At 46.0% G+C, this 7,577-nt stretch overlaps 1 long non-coding RNA gene across 1 annotated transcript; it reads right to left on the reverse strand.

Moving 5' to 3' along the window:
• Window positions 1–1,971: 1,971 nt before the first annotated feature.
• LOC132364766 (uncharacterized) lies at window positions 1,972–6,161 on the reverse strand. Its single transcript, XR_009502908.1, has 3 exons — window positions 5,996–6,161; window positions 3,703–3,813; window positions 1,972–2,098 (listed from the first exon to the last, which is right to left on the reverse strand). It is a non-coding gene; the product is annotated as an uncharacterized LOC132364766 (long non-coding RNA).
• Between the last annotated feature and the right edge of the window lie 1,416 nt (window positions 6,162–7,577).

Raw genomic sequence — 7,577 nt, forward strand, 5'->3', positions numbered from 1 at the left:
GGGAAGCAGGGCGTGTGAAAGTGCTGTCTGAACTGACCGTGTAGAGCACAATTACAGGGGTGTTATGTGCAGGCCCTGTGCACCACTTAATTGACTTGTTTTTGAAGCGATGAAGCTCCACGCCCTTAAATCCTCGCTGGGCCGGGCCACTCTGAGCTCACGGAGTCAGGCCCTGCCAGCCCACACAGCTCGACAGACCTGAGCTTAACGGAGGCCAGATCTGCCCTCGCCCACTTGCCCGGTCTCAGCCATCCTGGCACTTGGTCCTCAGGCACCGACTGGCAGGAAGAATGCACTCTGACAGTGGCCTGAAGTGGGACTCCCACGATGAGCGGACATCTCGTTGCAGCCAGGCCCTAGCGCTCCCTTGTCCCCTGTGCCCCCCGTCGCCCTGCTTGGGGGTGGAGGGCGCTGGTCCAGGTGGCCGGCAACTCCCCCAGGCAGAGGTTTCCCATGACCCACAGCCACTGCACCCTGCCTTGGGCACGGGCTCGGGGCTGCCTATCTGTTACCTTGGGGTCTCCCAAAGCATGTTGCAGCAGCCCGCATGTCCCTTCCCCGGGGGACTTGGTATATCAGTAGTTAAGCATTTATGGCAATGAGTATTAGAAAAGAATATAGGTGTCTCAAAAGAGGCCTGTCCTGACCAAGAATTGAAGGATTTGGGGACAGGAGTTTTTAAAACGGATCAATTGAAAGGAACAATTGCATGGGCTCAGCGTTCTTTAGCAAAGTGTATTTTTTACAAAGTGAGATGATTTAAAGTTGATTCAGTGACAAACACCAAGTAAAGAATAGAGCAGGTGATGTGCAGATATGGTAAAATTTGTGTTGGGAAATTGAATGACTGAAGTTTGGGAAACACTGTTTTCCCATTTAATGCTCATAACAATCCCGTGAGTAAGTGTTATTGTCTTGTTTTCCAGAGGCAGAAACAGGCGCAGAGAGGTGAGGCGAGTTGCCCAAGGTCACTCAGTGAGGGAGTGAAGGAGCTAAACAATGGCCGCGACCAATCTTCAGGAGGGTGGTAGGGCCTGGAGAGAGGGGGTCCCTGCAGGACCACTGAAAGGGGGGGCAGTGGAGCCGATTCGGAGCTCACCTCTCCTCTCCACTGGTGAACTGTGCCAGGCAGGGACTGGTCCTCGGACCAGAAACGGTTGCATCAGACTGGCTGACGTCACGCCTGTGGCAGGGCAGATAGCGAGACTGACTGGGGACTTGGGGGAGGGGATGGTGGGAAGGAGAAGCAGGCAGATACAAAAGGCAGGCAGAGGCCTGCCAGGCTGGGCCGCACAGGGATCTACGACATGGAGGAGGAACTAAGTAACTCACCCCCTGAGGTTCTTTTAAGCACTGGTCTGGCCTAGAATTGGCCTCCAGCAGGCCTGTAACACACAATCCGGTGATAGGTGAGGATTCAAGTCAAAGGAAAGCTGTAAACTTTGCAAACGGATCCCCCCACCTACCCACAGACACTGTCCCTGCCACAGCTGCCCCTCTCCTCTGACACACACACACACACACACACACACACACACACACACCATGAATGACATGGGGTCAGGGTCCTTCCTATTTGAACACCATTGCAGACCTTTTGTTCTGGTGCCTTTTGTAAAACCCTTAGGGTGTGCTTTCACCTTTGGAATGACTGTCTCTGTCTCTCTGCCTTTGTTCTATTGTCACCATAAAGTTTAATGGTTTAAAAGTCTCTGGCTGAGACTTGCCAGAGTGGTTCAAATAGAACTAACAAACAAGTAAGGAGGCACCGGGTGAGCTAGCTCTCTGCGAGGGGTGGATTTGCTGGGAGAAAAGAAAAGGGAGGGAGAGAAAGATGAATGAGGTGGCCTTGGCCTCAAGGGACTTGGAGCACCCTGAGGGGGGGAAGAGAAGGGAGCTTGCTTGAAGCTTAAATGACCAACCAGCAGAAGATTTCAGTAAGACTTGTCAACTGAAGAAGAACACACAACCTAAAAGTCGCGAGTTGCATTTTATTCAGGGACCTTACTAAAGACTATAGCCCGAGAGACAGCCTCTCAGATGACTCTGGGGAACTGCTCCAAAGAGGTAAGGGAGGTGCCAGGATATATAGGAGTTTCTGTTGAGAAAAAAAAAATGTAGTCAAACATCAAAAGGTTACTGCTAATCATAAAAAACAGACACCTCAAATTAATGATTTTAGTGCCTTTCTATGTGTGGGAAGATGCAGGAGTCTGGGCTCATTGAAATTATTCCTTTGACATGTATCTTATCTGTCCAGGGCCAGAGTATCCTTTTTTCTCCATCCTGAATTTTCCTTAGGGCACACTGTTGGGGAGGCTACAGTGTCTGATGGTGGGCAACATTAGTTCTTTTTTTTTTCAACATCTTTATTAGAGTATAATTGCTTTACAATGGTGTGTTTCTGCTTTATAACAAAGTGAATCAGCTATGCATATACATATATCCCCATATCCCCTCCCTCTTGCGTCTCCCTCCCTCCCACCCTCCCTATCCCACCCCTCTAGGTGGACACAAAGCACCGAGCTGATCTCCCTGTGCTATGTGGTTGCTTCCCACTAGCTATCTATTTTACGTTTGGTAGTGTATATATGTCCATGCCACTCTCTCACTTCGTCCCAGCTTACCCTTCCCCCTCCCCGTATCCTCAAGTCCATTCTCTAGTATGGAGAATACTAGTATAAAGTCTGCATCTTTATTCCTGTCCTGCCCCTAGGTTCTTCGTGACCATTTTTTTTTTTAGATTCCATATATATGTGTTAGCATATGGTATTTGTTTTTCTCTTTCTGACTTACTTCACTCTGTATGACAGACTCTAGGTCCGTCCACCTCAGATAACTCAATTTCGTTTCTTTTTACGGCTGAGTAATATTCCATTGTATATATGTGTCACATCTTCTTTATCCATTCATCTGTCCATGGACACTTAGGTTGCTTCCATGTCCTGGCTATTGTAAATAGAGCTGCAGTGAACATTGTGGTACATGACTCTTTTTGAATTATGGTTTTCTCAGGGTATATGCCCAGTAGTGGGATTGCTGGATCGTATGGTAGTTCTATTTTTAGTTTTTTAAGGAACGTCCATACTGTTCTCCATAGTGGCTGTATCAATTTACATTCCCACCAACAGTACAAGAGGGTTCCCTTTTCTCCACACCCTCTCCAGCATTTATTGTTTGTAGATTTTTTGATGATGGCCGTTCTGACTGGTGTGAGGTGATGCCTCATTGTAGTTTTGATTTGCATTTCTCTAATGATTAATGATGTGTTGAGCATTCTTTCATGTGTTTGTTGGCAATCTGTATATCTTCTTTGGAGAAATGTCTAAATGTAAGGCCAGACACTATAAAACTCTTAGAGGAAAACATAGGCAGAACACTCTATGACATAAATCACAGCAAGATCCTTTTTGACCCACCCCCTAGAGAAATGGAAATAAAAACAAAAATAAACAAATGGGACCTAATGAAACTCAAAAGCTTTTGCACAGCAAAGGAAACCATAAACAAGACGAAAAGACAACCCTCCGAATGGGAGAAAATATTTGCCAATGAAGCAATTGACAAAGGATTAATCTCCAAAATTTACAAGCAGCTCATGCAGCTCAATATCAAAAAAACAAACAACCCAATCCAAAAAACATTAGTTCTTTACTGAAATGGAAGACAACACTTTTTGTCAGCAACTTGAAGATGACTGACCATAGAAGGGTGGTCACAGTGAAGTACGTGACGTCCTCAGGGCTGGAGCCCACCCTTGGGTGAAGGGTAGAGTGTCAGAGAGGGTTTCCTCTTCCCCGGAACTGGTGCCAACTGAAGAAAATTTGGTCTCACCTGTGTTGTGTGAGGCTTAATGCACAAGTCACAAAACACATTCCCTCATGAGCCAGGTAAGGCAGGAGTTATCGGTGCCAGTAAACAGATGAGGAAGCTGAGGCTCAGGGAAGCATGGTAAGCTGCCCACGACACGAGACTAAGTCAGTAAAGGACGCATCCAGACCCCTGAAGGCAAGGCCAAGCCAAAGATTGGGCTGGGCATGGGGGATGGGGAGGGCACAGGTGGTTACTCCTGGGTCTGCAGAAAAGGGACAAATAAAAGAAGGGAAGGGTAGAGTATGGTCTCTGCCTCCCAAAAGCAGCTTCAGGAGAAGCAAGCTCAGGTAATTCACAGCAGAGCATCAGAGAAGGAGAGGGAGGCCGGGAGGGGGGATATGCAGGGGGAGTGGGAGGGGACACACTTGTTGGCGGGGATGGGAGAGGGGCACAAATGGTGGTTACCGCTGGTTGAGAGAGAAAGATTTCTGGTACCGGGTAAGAGAAACCTCAAAAACTTTCAATTCCAGAACTGACTTTCTGTTTCAGAGATCATTCAACTCTCTTTAGTTTTATCTTTTTTTTTTTTTTTTAAAATCTTAAGTCAGTTCTATTCTTTTTAATACCTTGAAGTTAAGACAGGAAGGGAATAGCAGCCACTAGTCACCCAGTCCCTACCGTGCTGTGGGAACACTGCTGTGACCTCACTGAACCTCTCAGCCACCTACAGAGGCTTCTACAGTCATCCCCCATGTTATAATTGGGGAAACTGAGGCACGAAACGTTCAAGTACCTAGCTCAAGGCCACTCAGCAAGCAAGTGGCAGAGCTGAGATGTGACCCAGGGCTGGCTTGTTTTGTCCAAAGCTGGTTGCCTCCGATACTGCAGCTCCAACACATGGAGCATCTGCCGCCTTGGCTCCGCTGCTGCCCGTCTTCACAAGATCCCTGTGACTTAGAGATTGCTCTTATTCTGAAGTAAACACTTTTTTTCCCATCACTACAAAAGTAAAACATATCTATTTTGGAAATTTTTTAATGTGTAGAAAAACACAAAGAGGAAAATTAAAATTCTCTCTAATCCCACAACCCCAAACTAAGCACCGTTAACATCTGGGGGGACACCCTTCCAGTCTTTCTTCTGTCTATCTACATGCAAATGTAATAAAAATTACCACCACACCCTGTGGTAATTTTTAACAGCTTTATGGAGATATAAATGACAAGACTGAACATATTTAAAGTGTACAATTTGATGAATTTTGACACGTGTACATCTGTGAAATGCCACCACAGTCAAGATACTGAACACACTGTCATCCCCAAACAATTCCTTGAGGCCCTTTTATATCCCTCCTTCCCTCCAGTCGCCTCCCAGTGAGGCCGTTACTGAGTGCAAGCTCATACTGCCTGCTGCACGACAGGCCAATAAATAGAGAGACGAGTTGCTGGGGCAAGGAACAGCAACCTCATTCGGAAAGTCAGCAGACCGAGAAGATGGTGGACTAGTGTCTCAAAGAACCATCTTCCCTGAGTTAGAATTCAGTCCTCTTTTATACTAAAAAGGGAGGGAGTGTGATTGGTTGCTGCAAACTTCGTGGTGAAGGAATCCTTTGTTCTCACAGCTGTCCAGGTAGGTCTGGCTACAGTGTTCGTATAAACCTCCAACAAGGCAAAAGATATTCTCTGTTCTGCAACTTTTTATCTCTATATGAATGGAAAAGTGTTATACCTTTAAAGATCAGAGCCTTGAGAATGGGCTATTCTGTATCTTTCAGGCTGTAGGCAACATTCTTTTAGTTATTAACTTGTAGCAAAAGCAATAGCATACAAAGGTTAAAGTAAAACATCCAGTATGGAGTTAGATTTATTCTTCGCTATTACAAGGTCAGTGTCACAGGCCTGGTAGCAGGCACCTGGCAAGGGCTTGCCTAAGCCCTGGCTCTCAGCCATGGTGTGCTTCAAGGAGCACGAACAATGCCACCTTCTGAGGTCAAAGGGTGCTTTTGATTTTGTCAGCCTCCTCCAGCAGTGTGACCTCCCAGTGGACCTGCTCCCCTCCTCCCTGGGCTCTCAGCCCTCTACCTCTAACCAGCCCTGCAGACCTGCCTCCTTGGATCTGAATCTCCCAGTTCCCTGAAGTCGGCCCCACCTCCCCCTCGAGCTGTTAATCTCTTCCGTACGTTAAGGTTGCTGGGGTCCCCAGTCTCACGTGTCACAGGCATGTCCTTGGCTTTTGTTGCCTTTCCAGGTGGAGTAGGAGCTGGGGTGGAGTCATCCGTCTTTGAGGGGGTGCAGCAGGTTCCCCGAGAAGTACCCATACTTGCTTTTTGCTGCTTTCGACAGACATCTTTCTGAATCTCGTTACTCACGCGCTTTGGTGAGCAGATTTCCTGAACGTAATTTAATCTTTTCTCTATGACTCAAGGCTCTCTTGGCAACCACATTTGCTAATGTCAGATGGCTGATGGAGTGTGCAGTGTGGGTGGAGGGGAGAAAAACCCCAGCGGTTTTACTGGAACCTGCTTTCGTGCAAAGGCCACACATGTCCTCCAGCCTCAGAAGGGGGGAGGTAGTTTTGTTTCTGCCTGGCCTATTGGCAGCCTAACATGCAACCAATTTATTAGCTAACCAAGAGCTGAAACAACCATCTCTTAAATGGCTTTCTCATCCCGCATCAAATTAACATCATAGGCACCCGGATTTGTACAGTGACAGTTCTCAGTGCCCTTTCACACACATTTTCTCTTCTGATCTTCACAATAACCCTGTGAGAATAGCAGGGCAGGTTCTCTTGCCCATTTTAGATTCCTGCTACACAGCAGTGTCAAAAATCGATTCCAGGTCCATTAACAGGCAGAATATAAACCCTTAAGAAAGGTATATAGGAGTATATCTTTGTGACCTTGGGGTGCAAAGAATTTCTTGAGAGCACTAACTGTTAAGAAAAAGATGAATAAATTCCACTACATTAGAATGAAAGCTGATAATGATGTGTCAGTGTAGGTAAATCAATGGTAACAAATATACCATTTTGGTGGAGGACGTTGGCAGTGGGGGAGCTGTGCCTGTGTGGGGGGCCGGCAGTATATGAGAAACTCTCTGTACTTTCTGCTTCATAATTTTGCCATGAACCTAAAACTGCCCCCCAAAAATAAGTCCATTTAAAAGAAAAAAAGACAAGAAAATTTATGTTCCTCAAAGGATGCTATAAATAAGGTGAAAAGTTGCAAAACAGAAGAAGATACTTGCAGCACACAGCCAACGTAGGATTAGAGTCCAGAGTACATAAAGAACTCCTGGAAATAAATAAGAAAAAAGACAAGGAAATTACAACCAGGTGTTTTGCAAAAGAGAAAACCTACATTGTCAGTAAACATAGAAAAATGCCTAACTTCATTAGGAATCAGGAAAAGGCAAATTGAAGACACTATGAAATACCATCTTACACCCACTATATTGGCACAGGGGATAGCAATCAGGGTTATCTTGCTGAGTATGTTATTGCTCTGACTGTTGCTACCGAGTCAAGACTTGCATCTGCCTTCTAGACCCAAATGGCAGTTCCCTATAGGATCCACCATTCAGGAGGTTCAGGGCAGCACCATTTGCCATGTCAAAAAACCTGTAAGTGAGCCATATAGCTTTGCAGAGTAAAATGGATAAATGGTGTTACGTCACGTAACGGAGCATGGCAGAGAAAATGAATAAACCTCAGCTTCATTCATTAACAAGTGAATTTCAAGAATATATTATTGAATGATG

The sequence above is a fragment of the Balaenoptera ricei genome, chromosome 4 (assembly GCF_028023285.1).
Source record: "Balaenoptera ricei isolate mBalRic1 chromosome 4, mBalRic1.hap2, whole genome shotgun sequence".
NCBI lineage: Eukaryota > Metazoa > Chordata > Mammalia > Artiodactyla > Balaenopteridae > Balaenoptera > Balaenoptera ricei.